General features: G+C 44.9%; 1 protein-coding gene across 1 annotated transcript in view; it reads left to right on the top strand.

Annotated features, from left to right (window-relative positions):
* LOC126234770 (J domain-containing protein) overlaps positions 1-26,911 on the top strand; it is a 95,046-nt gene that overhangs the window by 7,812 nt on the left and 60,323 nt on the right. The gene's annotated exons all lie outside the window — the stretch shown is intronic.

Below are 26,911 nucleotides of genomic sequence, written 5' to 3'. Positions count from 1 at the left end.
AACTTCCATCTTCGTCTGTGTGTCTGTGGTGTACGTAATTGTTTTCAGAACACTAGTGGTGTCTCACATCAGTCTTCGCAACTGCTAAAAACGCGTATTTACCCTCTTCATTTCACATCTACCTCCCTCCTTCGCCATTGCTCCAACTCATAACCAACCCACTCTCCCTTCCCTACTTCTGCATTCACCATCTTGTATTCGTCTTTGACACTCCCCCCCTTCCCCCTTCCCAATTCTCACTACTTCATTAATTTCCCTTGATGCCATTCACATAAATTAATATATAGCAACAGAAATAAAATGATACGTCAAAAGAGCGTTTCTGGACCAAAGGAAAACCAAATTGACGACACTAAAAACAGAAAATATAGGCTTATGTTCAGAACACACAAACATTAATGGTGCAATACCTCAGAGTGTTTCATGTGAGAAAATGTGAAGTGCTGCAACACTATGATGTTAGGCCACAGCCGGCCGGGGTGACCGAGCGGTTCTAGGCGCTACAGTCTGGAACCGCGCGACCGTTCTAAGATCTAGGGGACTGATGACCTCAGAAGCTAAGTCCCATAGTGCTCAGAGCCATTTGAATTTTTTGTTAGGCCACAAACATGAATGCTAAACCCAAGAATACCTGGGAAATGTGCGTTCACACGGAACTTCTAGACGTAAGCAAAATTAAACGATAATTTCGATGTCTTTTAAAGCGAACTGTTTTAGGTTTAGAGCCAAAAATAAAATTGTAAATATGTTCGATTCCAGACAACTGACCCAGATATGGTAAAATACTCATTTTTAGTAGTTGCAAGAACGGTTCTGAGATGCCTTTAGTAATTTCTTTTATATTTTGAACACAGCTGCACAACAGCAACGGTTCCACGTAATAATATTATAACCAGCCGACCAGTTGCAATGGATAAAGAAATTCTTTACCTAGGTTTCGACAAACATAAATTTGTCTTCTTCAGAAGGTAGCAATTTTACATTAGTAAGGACTAATGTACCATCGCCGTTTTTACAATTGTCGGCATACATCCATTTGTCAAACATGAAAGATAGCCCTAGAATTAGGGTTTGTCACGTAAATACAACCGACTCGGTTGTGAGCTCTGCAAGATCCATAAACTATTTTGTGTTTACGTGACAAACCCTAATTCTAGGGCTATCTTTCATGTTTGACAAATGGATCTATGCCGACAATTGTAAAAACGGCGATGGTACATTAGTCCTTACTAATGTAAAATTGCTACCTTCTGAAGAAGACAAATTTATGTTTGTCGAAACCTAGGTAAAGAATTTCTTTATCCATTGCAACTGGTCGGCTGGTTATAATTTTAATTTCTTTTATGTTCGTTGCTTTGAAATCTTGGCACAAACATGGCAGATTTAAAGCGAGACGCAGTTCAGATTTCCAACAGGTGTTCGTCCGTGCGCCTAGCAGTGTTTGGCTCGTACGACAAAACAACGCGCTTTTGTGAACGTCAATGTAACTGATCGCGCGCGAGCTTTTGGAATAACAGAGGAATCCCCCACTTAGTGTCGCCTGACCTTACTTATCTGCCAGGGCAGCTGAAAAGGCCTCGTTTATCGTTTGGATCCATACTACAGACCTCAGTACTTAATTACAACGCAGTAATGTTTCTGGCGCGTCAGCGAAGTGACTCGTCAGGGAAACGAAAGACTAGTATTGTACAGGAGCAGGGTGAAGCCAACGCCGGCCATCATGGCTTAGTTTTCGCTGTTTGTATAAACTGCTCCGTGTCAACGCCATGGTCACGACCTCGGCAAGGCCTCAAGTCGGTACTTCTTTTTTTTTATGACTCGTTTTGCGTTTATATCTTCTGACAAGGCAAGTACCGAAGCTCGAACTGTTGAAATCTAATAGAAATAATTTTAAAATACAAAGATCTCTGTTCAATCATCAGTAAGTTCATTTACGCGGAAAGCCTTTCATTTCCGTATAGTCAGTGTTTGAAGGTTAACGAGATTAAAAAATACACAAGGACAAGTCACTATAGAACAAAAGCGTCTTGTATCAGGCAATCACGACAGTCAGGCTCACAGGAGTCATAAATGAGGTATTTGGGAGAAAGTTAAGCACTTAGTTGAAACAGTAAATGCTGGTACAAGCAGAGCTAAGTCATATTTCCAATGATAGAAGTTGGGGTATCGTCATACGTTGTTCCTTGTTCGTTATACAGCTGCATTTATGCAATTTCAATGAAGTGAAATGATTAGCACACAGCGAAATATAAAAGTTTCCTCACTTGACAAGAACGATACGGGGACTCGCTACATTATTTTTGGCATATCCTCGCTACAGTAGTCGAGATCTAAATCCACAGCGGACGTACTATCCTGATATCTGCCACGAGCTGTTTCATTTAGCTTTTTTATCACTTCATTGAAACTCCACACTTGCACTCTGATGACGGACATACAACAGAGCCACTTGTATTTTAGAAAATACGACTTTGTAAGTTTTGTTAACTACATACATACTCCAATGTTCAGATTTTCGCTTAATAATACCTCATTTATGATAGTCTGGTCATAATAATCTGTTACTTGTTATTGTTTTTCAATGACTTCAGCTTCTGTAGTGTTTAGAGTAGTTCATTGTCAAGCATGGTTTGTACACAAATGCAGAGGGCTGCAAATAAATATCTATGGGTGATAAAAATATACATGAAATATAAATATAGTTGTTCATATACCATTGTGCAGCAGAGCGATCTCTGAATTTGAATAAAATGTTATCTTCTTACACAAAATATATACACAACTAATTCCTTCAGTTGCTACCTACAGATCTAAAAAAGTATTACAACAAAATTTTACGGTCTAACAATCGTTGCTACGTCTTATATACCATCTACGTACATAGACCATTGTACCACTCTACGTAGTGTACTGTCATTTAGCAATGGACACATTTGGGAACAACTGTAACATAAGTACAAGCAGTTACGGAAAATCCAGCGTTGAATGGCTAAGTGTTTTTGAACTTTCGTATTTGGCACGATCATGATTTTATTGTATAACGTATCCATGGAGTGTCTTCTTCAATGAGGTATGTTCACCTCAGTCATATTGCGTTTCATATTCTTGACGGTGGATTTTCCATATCCGTTTTTACTTATATCGCAGTTGTTCTCAAAGACTGAATGACACTCCACTACGTAGAATGACACAATGGTCTTTATATGTAGACGATATGTAATAAATGCATTAGAATTTCTTCTTCATGACGAATGACGGTTATTAGACTGTAAAAAATTCCTGCAATACTTTTTCAGATCTGATGCCAATGTAACATGCCAACTCTAATGAGAAGATTACACTATATATATATATATATATATATATATATATATATATATATATATACGATTGCAGCCGTTAGATCTAGAGCACTTGCCTTCTCAGATTATACTGGTTGAGAGAATGTTCGACTTAATAAAACATGATGCGTGACAGTGAATGGCGATTGTTCAACAGGAACGAGAGTGACTTAATGTATTGAATCGCTAATATACTCAAGGTATATATAAGTTTTCAGGTACCATCTGTAGCGCTCTCATTGCTCAGAGGTGAAGCAGTGGTAAGGAACTGGACTCGTATTCGGAAGGACGTCGGTTCAAAAATCCCCGCCCGCCCGTCGTGATTTAGGTTTTCCGTGATTTACCTGCATCGCTGTACGCAAACGTCGGGTTGTTTCTTTGAAAAGGACACAGCCGATTTCCATCGCCGCCTTTTCCTAGTCCGAGTTTGTACGGTCTCCAATCACCTCGTCGTCGACGGGACATAAAATCCTGATCTTGTTTGTTCGGGACGGCGCTGCTGCATGCGGGAAAAGTATTGTCCGGGGTCTGTTGGTAAGGAAAAAAATGGCTCTGAGCACTATGGGACTCAACATCTGAGGTCATCAGTCCCCTAGACTTAGAACTACTTAAACCTAAGGACATCACACACATCCATGCCCGAGGCAGGATTCGAACCGGCGACCGTAGCAGCAGCGCGGTTCCGGACTGGAGCGCCTAGAACCGCTCGGCCATCGAGGCCGGCGGTAAGGAAAAGCAAAAGAAAATGGACGTTAATTCCGCATAATGTTCTACACTGCAGCTTCCTTCAAATACGGTTAAATGCAACGTGTCGTCGGCCCAAAGCCCGATCTATGCAGTTCCTATTCTCTTATTGTCTTCACTGTTCATACTCCACATTTCACTTTCGTGCAAGATTGCACTCCAGACAAATGCTTTCACAGCGGTTTTCTGACAGATTTGTATTGGATGTTAAAGTATTTCTGTTTCTCTGAGACGCTTTTGTTACTATTGCCAGCCTGCATTTTATATCCTCTCTATTTCGGCCATCGCCAGTTATCTCGTAGCGCAGACAGAGAAACGCATATACATTTAACGTCCCAGTTCCTCATCTTATTCTCTCGGCATCATCTGACTTAAGTTTGCTGCACTTCCTTGCGTCTTTTTGTTTTTATTGCCTCTTTTCAAGACGCTGTCCTTTCCATTCAACTGCTCTTCAATGTCCTTCGCTGTCTCTGACAGAGTTACAATGTTATCGGTAAACGGCAAAGTTGTTATTTAATGTCCCTGAACCTCAATTTTCTTTCCAAATTTTCCGTTTGTTTTCTCTCTGCTTGCTCAATATACACATTGCATAACATGGGGGTAGGCTACAATATTCACTCACCCCCTTCTCAGTTGCTGCTTCTTTCACGTGCCACGACGCAGTAAGTACAGTCTGTTTCTGTAAAAGTTGTAGATAACAAATGGTTCAAATGGCTCTGAGCACTATGGGACTCAACATCTTAGGTCATAAGTCCCCTAGAACTTAGAACTACTTAAACCTAACTAACCTAAGGACATCACACACACCCATGCCCGAGGCAGGATTCGAACCTGCGACCGTAGCAGTCCCGCGGTTCCGGACTGCAGCGCCAGAACCGCTAGACCACCGCGGCCGGCTGTAGATAACCTTTCGCTCGGAGTCTTTGCTATAGAATTGCCGACATATTTGTCACTGTACATTCGAAAACTGTCTTAATTTCAGTTTAACAAGTATTTCACTGTCCCAGTTGCACACTCATTTTTACGGTCATAAAAAATTAATGCACAGTTGAGATGGCGAAAAGGGATATTTTACGAGTGCTATTAACATGAAAATCTTATTATGATTGAAATGAGATAATACAAAATAATTTCTACGTAGACCCCATGACGTTTAACGCTTACTTCAGAAGTGCGTGGAAATCTCGAAGAGAAATTCATTCGGGGGTGAATGCAGCCACTCACGCGTCGTGGTTTTCGCCTCAACACTTTGAAATGCTTACCTCCCAGAGTTGTCTGAGCCGTTCAAACACTTCGGGGCGACGTTCCTGACCTTCGATCTAGAAACGACGCATAGTCTCACAGGCGTCGACGCAACAATCTCAATTCAGCAGTCAACAAATCCCATCTCGCGGACACTTTATTGAATCGCAGCACATCGTGGACAATATTTTGTGGTGAAGGACCACTAACAGTCCAAAATAGAGGCTGTTTATATTTCAGTAATAGCCTTTTTCCTTCACAATCTCTTCCACTACGGCATAGTTTTCGTTAGTACTTGGACAGTATGCATCGTACGAAGCGTCTTCGACAAAAGTTCGCCTATTTTAAACTTTCTGCTGCAATCGTACATTTGCTGCAAGGACACAAAAGAGTCACTGTATTGTTATTTCAACACGTTTAACGGTTTCATAACTCAAAACAAATAACACAGATTGCTACTGCAACGCAGGGCAAGTAGACAATCATCATTCTTAATGAGGGGCTTACACCGGAAGTGAAAATAGCGTCCATCGTTCCCCAAGGTAGTGGTGGTAGGACCGATGCATATGGCGTAGTTTGGACATACATAACATGTCGTACACGGTTGTAGGTACCAACATGAAACTTGTGGCGTATGATGGCACGCGAAAGGACAAAAAATATGCTGTACTACTAACAATCATAACTGAAGAGATACTGAAGCAGCAACATACTAGTTTAAATGTCTATCTTCTCTCCTCCATTTTCTTCTTCTTCTTCTTCTTGGCTTCTAAGGGAATGTAAGCTCCCCTGCTTAATACAGTGTAGAGCCTGAGCGAGCGCACAGAAGAGCCGCAACACGAGTAGCATGGACTCGACTAATGTCTGAAGTAGCGTCGGAGGGAACTGACACCGTGAATCTTGCAGGGCGTCGATGAATCTGTAAAGGTACGAGGGGGTGGACATCTCTTCTGATCAACACGTGGCAACGCATCCCAGATAGGCTCAGTAAACGTTCATGTCTGGGGAGTTTGGTGGTCAGTGTTTTTAAACTCAGTAGAATGTTCCTGGAGCTACTCTGTAGCAATTCTGGATGTGTGGGGTGTCGCACTGTCCTGCTGGAATTGCCAAAGTCCGTCGGAATGCACGATGGACATGAATGGATGCAGTTGATCAGACAGGATGAGGTTGTCTCCATACCCGCACACATCAATCCGCCAGGTACAATTTGAAAGGAGACTCGTGCTACCAGATAACATGTCTCCAATCATCAACAGTCCAATGTCGGTGTTGACGGGCACAGGAGAGGCGTAAAGCGTCGTGTTGTGCAATCAAGGGTCCACGTGTGGGCCTTCGGCTCCGAAAACCCGTATCGATGATGTTTTGTTGAATGGTTTGCACGCTGACACTTGTTGATGGCACAGCATTGAAATCTGCAGCAATTTGCATTTGTCACATTGAACGATTCTCTTCAGTCGTCGTTGGTCCATTTCTTGCAGGATCGGAGATTTGATGTTTTACCGGATTCCTGATTTTCACGGTACACTCTGAAATGGTCGTAAGGGAAAATCCCCACTTCATCGCTACCTAGGAGACGCCGTGTCCCATCGCTCGTCTGCTGACTATAACACCACGTTCAAACTCACTTAAATCTTGATAACTTGTCAATGTACAGCAGTAACCGATGTAAGACTGCGCCACACGCTTGTCTTATGTAGGTGTTGCCGACCGCAGCGCCGTATTCTGCCTGTTTACTTATCCCTGTATTTGAATACGCATGCCTATACCATTTTCCTTGGCGCTTCAGTGTATGCTACCTCCAAATCCTTCTATCGTATGCTGCTTCCTGGCAATTATTTACGTTCAACCTTCCGCAAATTGCTGCATATTTCAATGCTCGGCCATCAGCAAGTGTCAGCGCGCGAACCATTGAACAACATCTACCGATGTACTCCTGGGTCATCCCTTTGATATCTCACCAAATACGATATTGCAGTGCCAGTGTTTATAAGAAGTATGATGCAATGTCCGAAGGGACAGTACACTGAAATATATTTATTTGTGGATACCAGGCAATGTCTCCCCTGTGCAGGAATTACAGTAAAAGGACGAAGACATACGGAGGATGGGTCTCCCCATGAAGTGTGCACGCGTAGCCGAAAGTTAAGGCGACCGCTCGCGACAAGTGGGAAATCTGGGTCAGAGTCCTAGGCTGGCAATAATTTTCAATGCCGTCATACCATTCTACAGTTGGAGGTTGCCCGTAATCGCAACTGCGAATACATTTCGTGTATCTTACCAAACGACTTTTTCGTGAATATTCTTGAAACCACGTGATCCTCTTTAACCCTCATCTGCTGGTCTGCCCGTGAAAGTTTTCTGCAATTTATTATGCTCATCATTGGTGCTTGTTTGACAGCATGGTGATTGATTTGTGTGTCTTGTCTTTCCAGCTTTGCGATTCATTATCATAGTTTCCTGTAAACTTTGTTTCAGATATTTGTAATTGATCTTCCGTTTTAGTTAACTACTCCATACATTAAGACTGGTCTGGTAATTGTTTGTTTTTATTGTCAGCAGTTTAGAGCCTAGAATTTTTTATATGGAGCAGGACGCTCTATTAGTATTTTGTTTTTATTCTACTTATCTCTGATTTTGTTCGTCTATCCTTCCGCCCAGAAATATGAACTGCTAAAGGCATTCGAATTTCTTTGCTGATTCTTAGAAACGATTGCTTGTCTTGTTCATCTGTGGATCCTTGAACAATAACGTATTTTGTTTTCAGATCTTTTAAGTAAAGTTTGGATGCTTCTCGCACGAGCTGCACAAATAAAAGTCTGATCGCTAGTTCACTTTTTCTAATGAGCACTACATCATCCGCATACGCTAAAACCTTAACTTCATTTCTTGGGAGGATCCCAGAGGATACTAATTTGTTTCGTCATGTCTCTCCAAGGCTACACTAAAGAGAAGAGGGAAGAGAGCATCTCCTATCTTAGCCTAGTTTAATTTTAAAAGGGTCAGATTTTATTCCATTTAACAAAACGCTGCTTACGTTATGGTCCATGCAAATTTTACACGAATTTATAAGTTTAATCACCGCCTTCTACAAGCCATCCTAGGCGCCAACTTACACTATTCCTTTCTAGAAGCCTCCAAGTAACCGAAATCGACTATTCGTCTTCCCTACTGGCTACCTTACAGGCTTGTTAAATCACATGTCCCCTAGATATTTAATCGACTTGACTGTGTCAGGCAGCCCTAACACTGTATTCGAAGGTCAAAGGACTCTTTTTTCCTACTTACCTGCATTAAGTTCTATTGTCCTGCATTCGGAGCAAACTGCTGTTGATAAAACTAAACGAGAATTCTGTCCGTCACCCTGCGTCCACCTACAGTCACTCAACCGCGACACCTTCCCATCACTGCAGCACCAGCAAGCGGTCGCAGATGGCTTCACATCTTATCCGTCAGATCGTTTATGTGTACAGAGGACAAAAGCGGTCCTATCTCACTTCCCTGGGGCACTTGAGAAATAAAATATGCGAAAAGCTTATGCAGACAACGAACTTTTTGAAACGAATTAAAGGAACTGAACTCGATCGATTGGGGTGAAATCAGTAAAGCTGGCCGGTGTGGCCGAGCGGTTACAGGCGCTTCAGTCTGGAACCGCGCGACCGCTACGGTCGCAGGTTAGAATCCTGCCTCGGGCATGGATGTGTGTGATGTCCTTAGGTTAGTTAGGTTTAAGTAGTTCTAAGTTCTAGGGGACTGATGACCTCCGATGTTAAGTCCCATAGGGCTCAGAGCCATTTGAAATCAGTGAAGGTACACTGTGGCAACAGTTGTGGGACAGCGATATGCACATATACAGATGGCGGAAGTATCGCGTACACAAGGAAGAAAAGGGCAGTGCGTGGTGACGCTGTCATTCGTACTCACAAGGGAACCTCCCCATCGCACCCCCCTCAGATTTGGTTATAAGTTGGCACAGTGGATAGGCCTTGAAAAACTGAACACAGATCAATCAACAAAACAGGAAGAAGTTATGTGGAAGTATGAAAAAAGTTAGTAAAATATACAAACTGAGTAGTCCATGTGCAAGATAGGCAACATCAAGGAGAATGAGAGCTCAGAAGTGCCGTGGTCCCGTGGTTAGCGTGAGTAGCTGTGGAATGAGAGGTCCTTGGTTCAAGTCTTCCCTCGACCGAAAATTTTACTTTCTTTATTGTCGCAAAGTTATGATCAGTCCGTTCGTTCATTGACGTCTCTGTTCACTGTAAAAAGTTCAGTGTCTGTGTTTTGCGACCGCACCGCAAAACCGTGGGATTATTAGACGAAAGGACGTGCCTCTCCAATGGGAACCGAAAACATTTGATCGCAAGGTCATAGGTCAACCGATTCCTCCACAGGAAAACACATCTGATATATTCTATACGACACTGGTGACGGCATGTGCGTCACATGACAGGAATATGTTGTCGACCCACCTAACTTGTACACTTAGCGAATGGGTAAAAAGATTCTTCTACCTTGTCCGATTTAGGTTTTCTTGTGGATGTGTTAAAGAGTTTGTCACATAAACTGAAAATAAAAAATTAAACTTTTCACTCGGTGGAAGATTTGAACCAAGGACCTTTCGCTCCGCAGCTGCTCACGTTACCACGGGACCACGGCGCTCCTTTACTCCCATTGTCCTTGATATTGCCTATGTTCGCATGGACTACTCAGTTTGTATATTTTACTAATTTTTTTCATAGTTCCACACGACTTCTTCCTGTTTTCTCGATTGATCTGTGTTCAGTTTTTCAAGGCCTATCCGCTGTGCCAACTTATAACTAAATCTGAGGGGGGTGCGATGGGGAGGTTCCCTTGTCAGGAGAACGCGGAATGGTAGTTGGAGCTAAACGCATGGGACATTTTCATGTGTGGAATCGTTGGGCAATTCAACATTACGAGACCCACAGAGTCAATAGTGTGCTCAGATCACCAAATTTCAGGCGTTACCTCTCACCGCTGACAACACGATGGCCGACGGCCTTCACTTAACGACTGAGAACAGCGGCGTTTGCGTAAAGTAAGTAGTCATTGCTAACAGACAAACGACACTCCGTGAAATAACGGCTGATAACGGACTTACGACGAACGTTTCCGTTAGGACGTGCGGCGAAATTTTGCGTTAATGGGCTATGGCAACAGACGATCGACGCCTGTGCCTTTGATAATGGCACGACACCACCTGCGGCACCTGCCCTGGGCTCGTGAGCGTATCGAGTACTGGAAAGCCGTGGTTCGGTCGGATGAGCCCCGATTTCAGCTGGTTAGATATGGCGGTAGAGTTAGTGTCACGCAGACCCCACGAAGCCGTGGACCCATGCTGTCAACAAGGCGCTGTGCACGCTGGTGGTGGCTCCATTATACAGGGTGATTCAAAAAGAATACCACAACTTTAGGAATTTAAAACTCTGCAACGACAAAAGGCAGAGCTAAGCACTATCTGTCGGCGAATTAAGGGAGCTATAAAGTTTCATTTATCTGTACATTTGTTCGCTTGAGGCGCTGTTGACTAGGCGTCAGCGTCAGTTGATGCTAAGATGGCGACCGCTCAACAGAAAGCTTTTTGTGTTATTGAGTACGGCAGAAGTGAATCGACGACAGTTGTTCAGCGTGCATTTCGAACGAAGTATCGTGTTAAACCTCCTGATATGTGGTGTATTAAACGTTGGTATAAACAATTTACAGAGAATGCGTGTTTGTGCAAAGGGAAAAGTTCTGGACGGCCGAGAACGAGTGATGAAAATGTAGCACGCATCCAGCAAGCATTTGTTCGCAGCCCAGGAAAATCGACTCGCAGAGCTAGCAGAGAGCTGCAAATTCCACAATCAACTGTATGGGGAGTCCTACGAAAAAGGTTAGTTATGAAAACTTATCTGTCCGTAACTACCTGAACGTCAACTACCGAGGCGATGGATCGGCCGCCAGGCAGCCCGTGACAGAGCACTTCATCACTGGCCTCCAAGAAGCCCTGATCTTACCCCCTGCGATTTTTTCTTATGGGGGTATGTTAAGGGTATGGTGTTTCGGCCACCTCTCCCAGCCACCATTGATGATCTGAAACGAGAAATAACAGCAGCTATCCAAACAGTTACGCCTGATATGCTACAGAGAGTGTGGAACGAGTTGGAGTATCGGGTTGATATTGCTCGAGTGTCTGGAGGGGGCCATATTGAACATCTCTGAACTTGTTTTTGAGTGAAAAAAACCTTTTTAAATACTCTTTGTAATGATGTATAACAGAAGGTTATATTATGTTTCTTTCATTAAATACACATTTTTAAAGTTGTGGTATTCTTTTTGAATCACCCTGTAGTATGGTATGGTGTGAACCGATCATTGAGTGAAAATGGTTATTTTCGGGTACTTGGAGACCATTTGCGACCATTCATGGACTTCATGTTCCCAAACAGCCATGGACTATGGATGACAATGCGCCATGTCACCGGGCCACAGCTGTTCACGACTGGTTTGAAGAACATTCTAGACAGAGTGAATGATTTGGCCACCAAGATCGCCCCCGCATGAATCCCGTCGAACATTTCGGGGTCATGATCGATAGGTCAGTTTTGCACAAAATTCCGCACCGGCAACGCTTTCGCTATTATGGACGGCTGTAGAGGCAGCATGGCTCAATATTTCTGCAGGAGACATGGTAAGGCCATGCCACGTCGATAACTGCGGTATGCTAAGCAAAATGATGTCGGACATATTAGGAGGTATACCATGACTTTTGTCACATCAGTCTATTAGATGGTTTGTGGATGGAGTTCCTTGTTTATTGCCAGTCGAGTGTTAGCCATAGATATTTTATTGTGTCAGTTAGAAGGATAAGGTAAGATAGGAGGTTGAAGATACAGATGATTGGCCCCATAATTAATGCCTGGATTTTGCATGGGCTGACCTCGAGGAACCATTAGTTAAACTAACTAAGGGTGGATTTGGAGGTATCGTTGGGATTTCTGGACTGTAGAGTAGAAGGCTAGGAACTCGTTGTCGTCAGCATATTGAAGGGAGTTGGACCAGCTGAGGTGGTTTAAATGTACTGGCAGTGTGAACGATATAAAGAAGGAAGGTAGGTTTAACCTCTCGTCGACTCCGATGTCGTTAGACACGTAGCAAAGCCTCGGACTGTGTCGAGGATTGGGATGGAAGTCGACCATGCCCTTTCAAAGGAACTACCCTGGCATTAGCCTGGAGCGATTTACGAAAATTACAGGAAACCTAAATTTGGATAGTCAGATGCGGATTTGAACCGTCTTTCCTAATGCGAGTCCAGTATGCTGACCACTGCCTCATCTGGTTCGGTGATACACTGTCCAATCACAGTAATGTGACCAACTGTCAGACGTCTGAATAACCACCTTTTCCAGCGCAGATGCTACGAAACGTACAGGAAGAGTGTCACTGAGGCTATGGAAGCTAACGACAGGGATGTGGAGCCATGCTGACTCAAGTGTCATGGCCAGCTGCTCTAGGTTTCTCGGTTGAGGATCCGTGCCATGAACACACCAATCGAGGTGGTCCCTCACATTCTCGATTGGTATTAAATCCTGGGAGTCTGGTGGCCAGGGGAGTACGGTAAACTCATCACGCTACTCTTCGAACTATACACGTACAATTCGAGCTGTGTGATACGTTGCATTGTCCTGCTGGTAGATGCCATGGTGTCGGTGAGAAGCGAACTGCATATAGGGGTGGACATGGTCCCCATTTACGTTGATCCATTGTGCATTTGAGAATAACACCCAGGGAATGCCACGAAAGAATTCACCAGACCACAACGCCTGGCACCGTCCGACGATCGTAGTGGGTGTTTGCTTTCAGGCGTTTCACGGCGTACACACCAATGGCCATCTGCTCGATGGAGTGTAATAGATTATTCACCCGAAAAACCCACCTGTCGCCAGTCAGTGGACGTCAAATTGCGGTATTGGTGTGCAATTTCCGACCTTCATTCCTGATGGACAGCAGTCAGCATGGCTGCCTGAATCAGGCGTCTGCTGCGGAAGCCCATAAGCAGCAACTTTCGGTGAACAGTCGTTGAGGAGACATGACGGTAGGTAATCTCTTGGTTCATCTGGGCGGTCAGTTGCTTAACAGTTGCACGTCTGTTCGCCTGTGCAGATCTCCGCATCTGTCGTTCACCCCCGTCATTTATGGCCCGTGGTGTACCACATTTGCCTCGACGCCGGTTTTGGATAGCGCCATTCTGTCATAACCTGTATACTTCAACCACGGCGGCACGCGAACAGTTTACAAACTTAGCCGTTTCGGAAATGCCTCCATCCTTGACCCGAAAGCCAATGATCATGCCATTTGGACGTCAGATAATCGGTCCGCTTCCGCATCACAACCACTGCAATATCTTCCGCGTTTCCTGACATGCATTATATATCCTCCACTTCTAGTGCTGCCATCTGTGAGTGGTTATTGCACTTTGAAGTCTAACATACGCGGTGGACACATTAATGTGACTGGACTGTCTGGAGAATAGGAGGGAGGACAGAGCATTCGGGCACGTCTGCAGTCGGATAGAAGGTATGGGATTTGGTACTGTTAATAGTGACGAATGAATTATCGGTAAAATTACTCACGCTACTAAAGGTGAGTCATCTTCATAATGATAGCATTTAATGAAAGACTGAGGGATTGATCTCAAAATATTGTCGTTAGGTAGCTTCCTGATGATTGTTTGTTTCTCGCTGTCCCGTGGCTGGGCAGTCGCTTCCTCGATGGCGGGAAGCCACAAAGCAGGATGCTTACAGCCATAAGCTCTGTTGAAATCGGCATCATTTTTAAGAGACCTCAGCTGCTTCCTGGACGCTCCCTCTATATTACTTCCTTTGACTATCACTGGAATGTTATTAAAATCTATATCAAGGTGTGGTGGTGTTCCATTACCGCAGGTTTGCGCTTTGTTTTAAATGTATTTAAACTTCGTGATCTTTTACTTATGACTTTAATAGTTCTGCGTCTTGCCTATACACACTTTGCCACAACCACAAGCCTCTTTAGGATCCAGCAGTGTGGAGGTGATCTAGCATAACCGTTATAGGTCGGAATATGAAGAGGCCAGCTACCTTAGTAACTAACGGCAACCTTACAGAATGACGTGGTCCTCGTTCTGCTCTCGGCTTCGCAGCTTTCTGCCACAAGGAAGTATTATTCGGCAAGGCAGTGGCGGGAACTTCCCTCCCTGTTGCTACTGTACCACCTACCTTGTACTGTCCCCCAACCATCGGGAACACCAGTCTCCACTTCTCAGCTGGAGAAGCGTAAGTCTTCTTCGGCTCCTCTCGCTAGGAAGGGGTCCCTTGGGTCACTCCCTTCCCAGGTTTCTGCTGGTGGGAAATATGACACCCACCAGTGGCTGAAGTGCCTAAAAGCAGCTGGTTGTAGGGCTTCACGATCACCCTCCCAGCCAGAGAAACCCAAGGATCAGCGAGAGAAATCCAGAAAGAAGACCCCCAAGACCAAGGGAATTGCGGTGGCACCCACACCACAGATGGCTACAAGCTCTGTGTCTGAGGATGAGGTGAAGATTATAGCCTGTTCAGGAAATAAGTCGATGGCAGCAGGTGACCCTGAGACGTAGACTGCCTCATTGAGTGATTCATGCCTTCCCATAAGCTTTGCACCTGCTTTCTGTATTGCCCTCCAGGAAACCTGGTTCACAGCAATGGAAACCCCTGCCCTTCGCGGCTACAGGGGATATTGCAAGAACAGTAGCGAATATAAGAGAGTTCCGTTTGGGTTTATGTCCTGGACTCGGTATGCAGTGAACCTGTGCCCCTTCAGACTCTTCTTAAAGCTGTGGCTGTCAGGATACAGACGATGCAGGAAATAATTGTCTGCAAGGTATATCTCCCTCCAGATGCTGCAGTATCCCTGAATGTGTTGGCTGCACTGATTGATTGATCAACTCCCTAAACCTGCCCTACTTTTGTGAGATTTTGACGCCCATAACCCCTTGTATGGTAGCACCATGCTTACTGGCCGTGGCAGAGATGACGAAAATTTGCTGTCCCAACTCGACCTCTGCCTCTTAAATACTGGGGCCGCCACACATTTCATTGTGGCTCATGGTAGTTACTCGGCCATTGATTTATCAGTTTGCAGCCCAGGGCTCCTCTCATCTATCCACTGGAGAGCACATGACGACCAGTGTGGTAGTGACCACTTCCCCATCTTCCTGTCACTCCCCCAGCGTCATATCCACGGACGCCTACCCAGATGGGCTTTAAACAAAGCAGACAGGTTAGCCTTCACCTCTGCTGTCACAGTTGAATCTCCTTCACGTGGTGCCATCGATGTTGTGATTGAGCGGGTCACTACGATAATTTCTGCGGCGGAAAACGCGATCCCTCGTTCTCTAGGGTGCCTCCAGCGAAAGACAGTCCCTTGGTGGTCGCCGGATGTTGCTGAGGCAATTAAACAGCGTCGGTGAGCCCTACAGCGACATAAGCGGCACCCTTCCCTAGAGCATCTAATAACCTTTAAGCAGCTCCGTGCCCGCATTCGCCTCTATAAAACGACGGAAACAGGAGTGTTGGGAGAGGTACTTGTCGACCACTGGGTGCCATACGCCACCTTCCCAAGTCTGGACGATCAGACGTCTCTTTGGGTACCAGGTGCCCATGGCGTTAACATCCTTGGCGTGCTCTCTACCGACGCAAAGGCGATTGCTGAGCACTTTGCTGATGCTCCATCCTCAGCGTCGGAGAACTACGCCCCCAGCCTTTCGCACCCCCAAACAGTGGATGGAAAGGAAAGTCCTCTCGTTCACTACACGCCACCGTGAACCCTACCTATAACGCCCCATTTACACATTGGGAGCTCCTCAGCGCCCTTTCTTATTGCCCTAACACAGCTCCTGGGCCGGATCGGATCCAGTCAGATGATTAAACATCTCTCGTCTGACTACAGGCGATATCTGCTCGTCATCTTCAACCAGATCTGGTGCGACAGCGTCTTTCCATCGTAATGGCGGGAGAGCACCATCATTCCGGTGCTAAAACCCGGTAAAAATCCGCTTGATGTGGATAGCTATCGGCCCATCAGCCTCGCCAACGTTCTCAGTAAGCTCCTGGAACGTATGTGTCGGCGGTTGGGTTGGGTCTTGGAGTCACGTGGCCTACTGACTCCATGTCAGGGCGGCTTCCGCCAGGGTCGCTGTACCACTGATAATTTTGTGTCCCTCTAGTCTGCCATCCGAACAGCCTATTACAGACGCCAATATATGGTTGCCGTCTTTTTTGACTTACGTAAAGCATACGACACGACCTGGCGACATCATATCCTTGCCACATTGTATGTGTGGTCTCGGGGGCCCACTCCCTATTTTTATTCAAAACTTCCTGTCACTCCATAGTTTCCGTGTCAAACTTGGTGCCTGCCATAGTTCTCCCTGTATTCAGGAGAATGGCATCCCGCAGGGTTCCACATAGTGTATCTCTATTTTTAGTGGCCATCAAGTGCCTAGCAGCAACTGTAGGACCGTCGGTCTACCCTTCTCTGTATTCGGATGACTTCTGCATTTCGTATTGCTCCTCCATTATTGATGCTGCTGAGTGGCGCCTACAGGGAGCCATTCACAAGGCGTAGTCATGTGCTCTACCCCACAGCTTCTAGTTTTCAGCCGCGAAGTCGTGTGTCATGCACTTCTGATGACGTCGTACCATTCATCTGGAACCTGAACTTTATCTTAATGACGATCATCGATTCTTAGGACTGGTTTTCGATGCCCGATTGACTTGCCTACCACACCTTCGTCATCTTAAGCAGGAGTGCTGGCAGCACCTCAATGCTCTCCGCTGCCTGAGCAACACCAACTGGGTTGCAGATCGCTCTATGCTGCTGCAGCTCTACAGAGCCCTTGTTCAATTCCGCCTTGACTATGGGAGTCTGGTTTACGGTTCGGCGGCGCCCCCCTGAGTTGCGTTTCCTTGACCCAGTGTACCACTGTGGCGTTCCCCTAGCGACGGGAGCTTTTAGAAAGATTCCGGTGACCAGTGTCCTGGTGGAGGCTGGTGTCCCTCCATTGCGGATCCGACGTGCACAACTGCTCGCCAGTTACGTTGCACACTTTCGTACTTGTCCTGAGCCTCCGAATTACCGACTCCTTTTCCCACCCACGGCAATTCATCTCCCGCATCGGCGGCCCAGGTCAGGGCTCACGATTGCGGTTCGCATGCGACCCTTCTCTCGAAACTGGAGTCCTACCCTTTACCACCTCTACTTCAGGTTCATTCACGCACACCTCCATGGTGTACACCTCTGACGAATCTTCGTGTGGACCTTTTGCAAGGTCCTAAGGACACCGTTAACCCCGCCGTTCTCTGCTGTCACTTCCTCTCGATTCTTGACGTGTTCTGGGGCTCTGAAGTTGTTTACACAGACTGCTCGATGTCGTCTGATGATAATGTTGGCTACGCCTACGTCCACAGAAGCAATATTGGACAGCATTCCGTGCCCACTGGCTGCAGTGTATTCACTGCAGAGCTTGTGGCCATATCTCGTGCTCTTCAGTAGATCCGTTGCTGTTCCGGTGAGTCGTTTCTTCTCTGTTCTGACTCCCTGAGCAGTTTACAAGCTATCGACCAGTGCTACCCTCGCCATCCTGTGTAGCGGACGTTCCGGAATGCATCTCTGCCCTGGAATGGTCCAGTCGTTCAGTGGTGTTTGTGTGGACCCCAGAACACGTTGGGATCCCAGGCAACGAACTTACTGACAGGCTGGCCAAACAGACTACGCGGAAACCGCTCCTGGAGATGGGCATCTCTAAAACTGACCTGCATTCTGTCTTACGCGCAAGGTTTATCGGCGTTGGGAGACGGAGTGGCATAGCAGTAAGCACAACAAACTGCGTGTCATTAAAGAGACTGAAAATTTGTGGAAGTCTTCCCTGCGGGCTTCTCATAGGGAATCAGCTGTCCTTAGTCGACTCCGCATTGGCCATACGTGGCTCACGGAGCCACCTCAGTATCACTGTGGTTCCCAAATGAGTCATCCACCTCTTGCTGGACTGCCCACTTTTAGCCGCTCTGCGGCGGACTTTTAACTTATCCAGCACCCTGCCTTTAGTGTTGGGCGACAATGCCTCAACAGCAGTTTTAGTTTTACGTTTTACTCTTGAGGGTGGGTTTTATCATTTGATCTGAGTTTTAGCGCATGTCCTTTGTCCTTCTGTGTCATTCACCCTAGGGCTTTTAGGATGGAAGTTTTAATGTGTTGGCCGGCCAGTGTGACCGAGCGGTTCTAGGCGCAACACTATGGAACCGCGCGACCGCTACGGTCGCAGGTTCGAATCCTGCCTCGGGCATGGGTGTGTGTGATGTCCTTAGGTTAGTTAGGTTTAAGTAGTTCTAAGTTCTAGGGGACTGATGACTTCAGAAGTTAAGTCCCATAGTGCTCAGAGCCATTTGAACCAAGCCATTTTTAATGTGTTGCACAGTGGCTGACTTATCCTTTTTTATTCTCTTGGTCAGCCAGCCATGGTAAGCTGCTTTCTTGTTTTTAATCTCTCCCTGTTTCTTGCATCTCTGTGGTTTTGTTGTCCTGCTTTGTCCGTTGTTGTGTTTGTTGTCCTTACGTCATTCTTCTGGCTCTTCCTTCCTCCTGTTATTGTGCCATACATCTTCTTTCCCTTGGATAACTGTTCTACTGGGAACAAGGGACCAATGACCTCGCAGGTTGGTCCCTCCCCCCCCCCCCTTTTCAAACCAACCAATCACCACTGGGCTTCCTCTTCTCTCTCTCTCTCTCTCTCTCTCTCTCCATCATAATCAACATTAACAATGATGATGATACACTAAAGTTCGCGCGAGCAAACACACACACACACACACACACACACACACACACACACGCAGCTTCTACTCACGCTTCGATTCAGTACTCTGAAAAATAACAAAAAAAATTTTATACAGGTGAAAGCAGTTCTCTTTTCTTTACTACTGAAACACAAAAAAATACCACCCGAACGCACCTGTGTCTTGTTGCGTTACGTTCCTGCAAGGGCCGGTTTGGTGAGGAATCATCACAGTAGACAGCAAAGTCGATACCTCCAAACAACTCCTATAGCTGCTAGTCACTTGCAGGCAGAACGCAAGTCACTGCTTAATGAGATTCTCTTTTAGCCGCCCGTACACACCAAAAGCAAAGCAAATGGAGTCTCTCTACGTCAGCAAACGCCGAACCCAATTCCCGTTCCCTAATGGCGTCGTTATCCCGGGGAGGCTACGTTGCCGTGACCTATGTCATGATGCTGGAAGGCAAGAGGAAGTTTCGCCCATTATAATTGAGATCAAAGGATGGGACGCACTCTGTCGGCACCAATTGCTGCCCTCTATACGAAAATAGTTACGGGCTTGCTCTACGGGTCAGTTCACTGGTTAACAAAAACCTAAGTTTTTAGTGTTCTGCGCCAGACTTCTCAAGATATTTTCTGAAATTCACCTTGACGTTAAACTCGGCGCAAATGTTTGGGTGTTAAAAGCTGAAGTCGAGCCAATATTCGAATTTGTAGTTTCATATTAGGAACGGTTCAGCGGTTCACCAGCTGACATTTTCCTTCTTCTAACTATTGGAGGTTACCGATCGGACGACTGTGATAACTGAGAACAGTCTGCGCAAAAAAACGTGGCACAGATGCAGAACGGCATTCTCCTCGTGAGTGCTTGGCGAATACGTACCGTCGTTCCAAAGGGCTGCCTCAGTTGTGCGACGTGTGTCGGACTACACACATAGATTTCCCGTTGCTATCTCTTCCGACTTATTTTAGAAGCTAAATTAAGAAAAGGCAAACCTACGTTTCCAGCATTTGTAGACTTAGAGAAAGCTTTTGACAATGTTGACTGGAATACTCTCTTTCAAATTCTGAAGGTGGCAGGTGTAAAATACAGGGAGCAAAAGGCTAATTACAATTTGTACAGAAACCAGACGGCAGTTATAAGAGTCGAGGGACATGAAAGGGAAGCAGTGGTTGGGAAGGGAGTGAGACAGGGTCGCAGCCTCTCCCCGATGTTGTTCAATCTGTATATTGAGCAAGCAGTAAAGGAAACAAAAGAAAAATTCGGAGTAGGTATTAAAATCCACGGAGAAGAAATAAAAACTTTAAGGTTCGCCTGTGACATTGTAATTCTGTCAGAGACAGCAAAGGACTTGGAAGAGCAGCTGAACGGAATGGAAAGTGTCTTGAAAGGAGGATATAAGATGAACATAAAGAAAAGCAAAACGAGGATAATGGAATGTAATCGAATTCAGTCGGGTGATGCTGAGGGAATTAGTTTGGGAAATGACACTTAAAGTAGTAACGGAGTTTTGCTATTTGGGGAGCAAAATAACTGATGATGGTCGAAGTAGAGAGGATACAAAATGTAGAGTGGCAATAGCAAGGAAAGCGTTTCTGAAGAAGAGAAATTTGTTAACATCGAGTATAGATTTAAGTGTCAGGAAGTCGTTTCTGAAAGTATTTGTATGGAGTGTAGCCATGTATGGAAATGAAACATGGACGATAAATAGTTTGGATAAGAAGAGAATAGAAGCTTTCGAAATGTGGTGCTACTGAAGAATGCTGAAGATTAGATGGATAGATCACATAACTAATGAGGAGGTATTGAATAGAATTGGGGAGAAGAGGAGTTTGTGGCACAACTTGACTAGAAGAAGGGATAGGTTGGTAGGACATGTTCTGAGGCATCAAGGGATCACCAATTTAGTATTGGAGGGCAGAGTGGAGGGTAAAAATCGTAGAGGGAGACCAAGAGATTCAGAAGGATGTAGGCTGCAGTACGTACTGGGAGATGATGAACCTTGCACAGGATAGAGTAGCATGGAGAGCTGCATCAGACCAGTCTCAGGACTGAAGACCACAACAACACCACATCCCTTCCTTACATAGCATATAACGGTAGCTCTTCATTATCTCTGAGACAAACGAGTAAGCAAACATCTCTCCAAGAACTGTGTCTGAGCTCGATGCAGGAACCAGTAGCTACTGCATTCGCTCAATAATGAGAATAAAGCATAGCCTCAAGTACTTCCAAGGCTTCATATCTTCGGGAAAAAGACGGAAAAAAGAAGAAAGTGGTATTTTTAAGTAATCTTTCCCTGTAGGTTCTCAGGAGACTGGTACACTGTTCCGACGTGACACTTTCTCGTTATTTGACGTTTGCCGTATCGCCGTGACGCTACAGTTTTGTACACCTTTATTGTACGATGTCTACTCAAAAAAATTCCGGAATATCCGTAACTTCGCGTGCGCGTTCGCGCGCGCACACACACACACACACACACACACACACACACACACACCTGTGTTTGATGTGTAACTGCCGGAAGTTACATTGTCGTACGTCTGTTAGTTATTGTTCAATGCTGTATTGAGTAGAACGTTGCGTTGCACAGTTTGCGAATTTCGAGATTGCAGAGTTAGAGGACAACGCATCTGCATTAAATTTTGAAACTCAAGAAAACTTTTACACACACACACACACACACACACACACACACACCAAATGGCGCAGGAAGCCTGCGGTGATAAGTGCTTCAGCCGTACTCGTTGTTACGAATGGTTCACACGGTTTAAAAATTGCCAGACGGAAGTTACAGATGACCTTGTTCAGGACGCCCTTCGACGCCTACCGATGACGCTCTTGTCAGGAATGTCAACGAAATTGTGCGTGCCAATCGAAGACTGACCGAGATTCAGTTGGATCATGTAATGAAATCCTGACACAGCATCTTGGGCTGCATCGTGTTGCCGCCAATTCGGTAAGACTTTCGCGTCGCAATCTGTGAAGAGCTTTTGGGTCGCGCAAATGAAAACGAGATGTTCCTTAAAAGAATCTTAACTCGTGATGAGATGTGCGTTTGCGGTTATGATGTTGAGACCAAGGTTCAATCTCCACAGTGGGGATCAATCTTCACAGTGGGTCAGCAAATGTTCTCCAAGACAAAAAAAAAAGCTCGCCACGTCAGGCCAAATGTCAAAGCCATGTTGATAGTCCTCTTTGAAGGATTAGTTCGTCATGAATTCGTTCGACAGGGACAAACTGTTAATCTATGGTACTACTGCTTTGACATTTGACCTTACCTGAGAAGCTTCGCCGGCCGGTGTGGCCGTGCGGTTCTAGGCGCTTCAGTCTGGAACCGCGTGACCGCTACGGTCGCAGGTATGAATCCTGCCTCGGGCATGGATGTGTGTGACGTCCTTAGATTAGTTAGGTTTAAGTAGTTCTAAGTTCTAGGGGACTGATGACCATAGATGGTAAGTCCCATAGTGCTCAGAGCCATTTGAACCATTTTGACGAGCTTCCGTCCGGACATCTATACACCGCGTAAACGATTCTTAACACCGAGTACGGCTTAAGCACTCATTACCGTAGGTTTCCTTCATCGTTTGGTGCGTCTCTGTAAAGGTTTCCTTGAGTTTCACGCAAAATTTAATGCAGATGCATTGCTCCTCTAACTCTGCCATCTCGCAATACGCGAACTGTTCGACATAATGTTCTTCTCAATACATCGCTGAACAATATCTAACAACCGTACTACAATGAAACTTCCGGCAGTTACACATTAAACACAGGTGTGTGCAGGGGTGCCAACCGCATTTCCCTGCATCACACCATTGCGAAACTGCGAATGTTCAGGAATTTTTTAAACAGACCTCGTATATAAATAAAAATGTAAATGTTAGAGTATCTCCGAAAGTTCCTGACCGACCGTTTTGAAATTTTGACACAACGTTGCATTCTAATACAGGGTTATTTTGGGTACCATTTCTTTAATATATGTCTACATTTACTACATGTAAGATAGTAATGTAATATATGAAGGAAAATATAATAACCCAAAAATCTCAAAATGTGCCTTTCCGATGATACACATAGACTATATACTTTTAATATATAATGAAACTTTCCTGTCAGTAAATAGGAAAGTTATATCAAGGATTATGGGTTTGATTGGAATACCACCGTGTGAATCTGCAACAAGGCTCAAGGACAGAGAGAGGGGGAAGAGGAGATGGACAGAGGGGAAATCTGAAAAGGGAGATCGATGAGTAGAGACGGGGAAGGAGGTGATGGAGTGAGAGAAGGAAGGGGGAGGGAAGGGCAGGACAAGATACAGACAGAGGGAAGGGGTGTCGTTGTTGTTGTTGTGGTCTTCAGTCCTGAGACTGGTTTGATGCAGCTCTCCATGCTACTCTATCCTGTGCAAGCTTCTTCATCTCCCAGTACCTACTGCAACCTACATCCTTCTGAATCTGCTTAGTGTATTGATCTCTTGTTCTCCCTCTTCGATTTTTACCCTCCACGCTGCCCTCCAATGCTAAATTTGTGATCCCTTGATGCCTCAAAACATGTCCTACCAACCGATCCATTCTTCTAGTCAAGTTGTGCCACAAACTTCTCTTCTCCCCAATCCTATTCAATACCTCCTCATTAGTTACGTGATCTACCCACCTTATCTTCAGCATTCTTCTGTAGCACCACATTTCGAAAGCTTCTATTCTCTTCTTGTCCAAACTGGTTATCGTCCATGTTTCACTTCCATACATGGCTACACTCCATACAAATACTTTCAGAAACAACGTCTTCAGAAACGATTTCCTTGCCATTGCCAGTCTACATTTTATATCCTCTCTACTTCGACCATCATCAGTTATTTTACTCCCTAAATAGCAAAACTCCTTTACTACTTTAAGTGTCTCATCTCCTAATCTAATCCCCTCAGCATCACCCGATTTAATTTGACTACATTACATTATCCTCGTTTTGCTTTTGTTGATGTTCATCTTATATCCTCCTTTCAAGACACTGTCCATTCCGTTCAACTGCTCTTCCAAATCCTTTGCTGTCTCTGACAGAATTACAATGTCATCGGCGAACTTCAAAGTTTTTACTTCTTCTCCACGAATTTTAATACCTACTCCGAATTTTTCTTTTGTTTCCTTTACTGCTTGCTCAATATAGAGATTGAATAACATCGGGGATAGGCCACAACCCCGTCTCACTCCCTTCCCAACCACTGCTCCCCTTTCATGTCCCTCGATTCTTATAACTGCCATCTGGTTTCTGTACAAATTGTAAATAGCCTTTCGCTCCCTGTATTTTACCCCTGCCACCTTCAGAATTTGAAAAAGAGTATTCCAGTTAACGTTGTCAAAAGCTTTCTCTAAGTCTACAAATGCTAGAAACGTAGGTTTGCCTTTCCTTAATCTTTCTTCTAAGATAAGTCGTAAGGTTAGTATTGCCTCACGTGTTCCAACATTTCTACGGAATCCAAACTGATCTTCCCCGAGGTCCGCTTCTACTAGTTTTTCCATTCGTCTGTAAAGAATTCGCGTTAGTATTTTGCAGCTGTGACTTATTAAACTGATAGTTCGGTAATTTTCACATCTCTCAACACCTGCTTTCTTTGGGATTGGAATTATTGTATTCTTCTTGAAGTCTGTGGGTATTTCGCCTGTCTCATACATCTTGCTCACCAGATGGTTGAGTTTTGTCATGACGCTCTCCCAAGGCCATCAGTAGTTCTAATGGAATGTTGTCTACTCCCGGGGCCTTGTTTCGACTCAGGTCCTTCAGTGCTCTGTCAAACTCTTCACGCAGTATCTTATCTCCCATTTCATCTTCATCTACATCCTCTTTCATTTCCATAATATTGTCCTCAAGTACATCGCCCTTGTATAAACCCTCTATATACTCCTTCCACCTTTCTGCCTTCCCTTCTTTGCTTAGAACTGGGTTGCCATCTGAGCTCTTGATATTCATACAAGTGGTTCTCTTCTCTCCAAAGGTCTCTTTAATTTTCCTGTAGGCAGTATCTATCTTACCCCTAGTGAGACAAGCCTCTACATCCTTACATTTGTCCTCTAGCCATCCCTGCTTAGCCATTTTGCACTTCCTGTCGATCTCATTTTTGAGACGTTTGTATTCCTTTTTGCCTGCTTCATTTACTGCATTTTTATATTTTCTCCTTTCATCAATTAAATTCAATATTTCTTCTGTTACCCAAGGATTTCTATTAGCCCTCGTCTTTTTACCTACTTGATCCTCTGCTGCCTTCACTACTTCATCCCTCAGAGCTACCCATTCTTCTTCTACTGTATTTCTTTCCCCCATTCCTGTCAATTGATCCCTTATGCCCTCCCTGAAACTCTCTACAACCTCTGGTTCTTTCAGTTTATCCAGATCCCATCTCCTTAAATTCCCACCTTTTTGCAGTTTCTTCAGTTTCAATCTGCAGTTCATAACCATTATATTGTGGTCAGAAGGGAAGGGGTAGAGGACATGAAAAAGAATGGGGGAAACAATTAGATTAGGACGTATATCCAAGTACCTTACATACTATAAACGTGTGCTTTCTCTTCTTTCTTTCCCATTTAAGCAGACAGCCCCAGTAAAGCGTGGCCAGGTACAAATCGCAGGCTCATAAAGTAACGACTAGTTTATTTTTCGTAACCTCCTTAATTCTAAAGACTGTAGATATAAAATACAAGAATCGAAAGGTTATTTAATACTTTTATAGAAACCAGGCTGCAGTGATAGGATCTGAAGGACGTGAAAGGGAAGCAGGGGGAGTTCGGAAAGGACGGAGAAGGGGTTATAGCCAATCCTCAAAGTAACTCAATCTGTGTGTTGAGCAAGCAGTAAAGGAAACCGAGAAGAATATTTGGAGATGGAATTAGAGTTTGGGGAGAAAACATAAAAACTTTGATTTTCTGAAGACTTTTTAATTCTGATGAGAAAGCAGTTGAACGAAATGGATACTGTCTTGGAAGAAGGTGAGATGAACATCAACAAAAGTAAAGCAAGCGTAATGTAATTTAGTAGAATTAAATCAGGCGAAGCATAGGGAATTAGGTGAGGGAATGAGACACTGAGATTAGTTGCTGAGTCTTGCTATTTAGGGATCAAAATAACTGTCAGTGAGCGAAGAAGATAGGATACAGATGCAGATTGGCCGTAGTAAGCAAATAATTTCTGAAAAACATGAATTATAGAAAGAAAATAATTTCTGGAATCCGTGAATTTGACATCTAATAGTCGGTTAGTTGTTTTGGTTCAAATGGCTCTGAGCACTATGCGACTTTACTTCTGAGGTCATCAGTCGCCTAGAACTTAGAACTAATTAAACCTAACTAATCTAAGGGCATCACACACATCCATGCCCGATGCAGGATTCGAACCTGCGACCGTAGCGGTCACTCGGCTCCATACTGTAGCGCCTAGAACCGCTCGCCACTCCGGCCGGCAGTTGTTTCGGGAGAGGGGACCAAACAGCGACGTAATTGGGCCCATCGGATTAGGGAACGATGAGGGAGGAAGTCGGCCGTGCCCTTCCAAAGGAACGATGCCGGCATTTGCCTGAATCGATTTAGGGAAATCAGGAAATCCTAAATCAGGATTTTCGCGGGTTTGAACCGTCGTCCTCCCGAATGCGAGTCCAGTGTGCTAACCACTGCCCAACCTCGCTCGGTAACATCTAAAATACAATATTTTAAGTGTTAAGAAGTCTGCCGAAGAAATTTGTCTGAAATG

Source organism: Schistocerca nitens, chromosome 2 (genome assembly GCF_023898315.1).
Source record: "Schistocerca nitens isolate TAMUIC-IGC-003100 chromosome 2, iqSchNite1.1, whole genome shotgun sequence".
Classification (NCBI taxonomy): domain Eukaryota; kingdom Metazoa; phylum Arthropoda; class Insecta; order Orthoptera; family Acrididae; genus Schistocerca; species Schistocerca nitens.
Note: the sequence above shows the minus strand (reverse complement) of the source record. Positions and strands in the feature narration are given on the sequence as shown.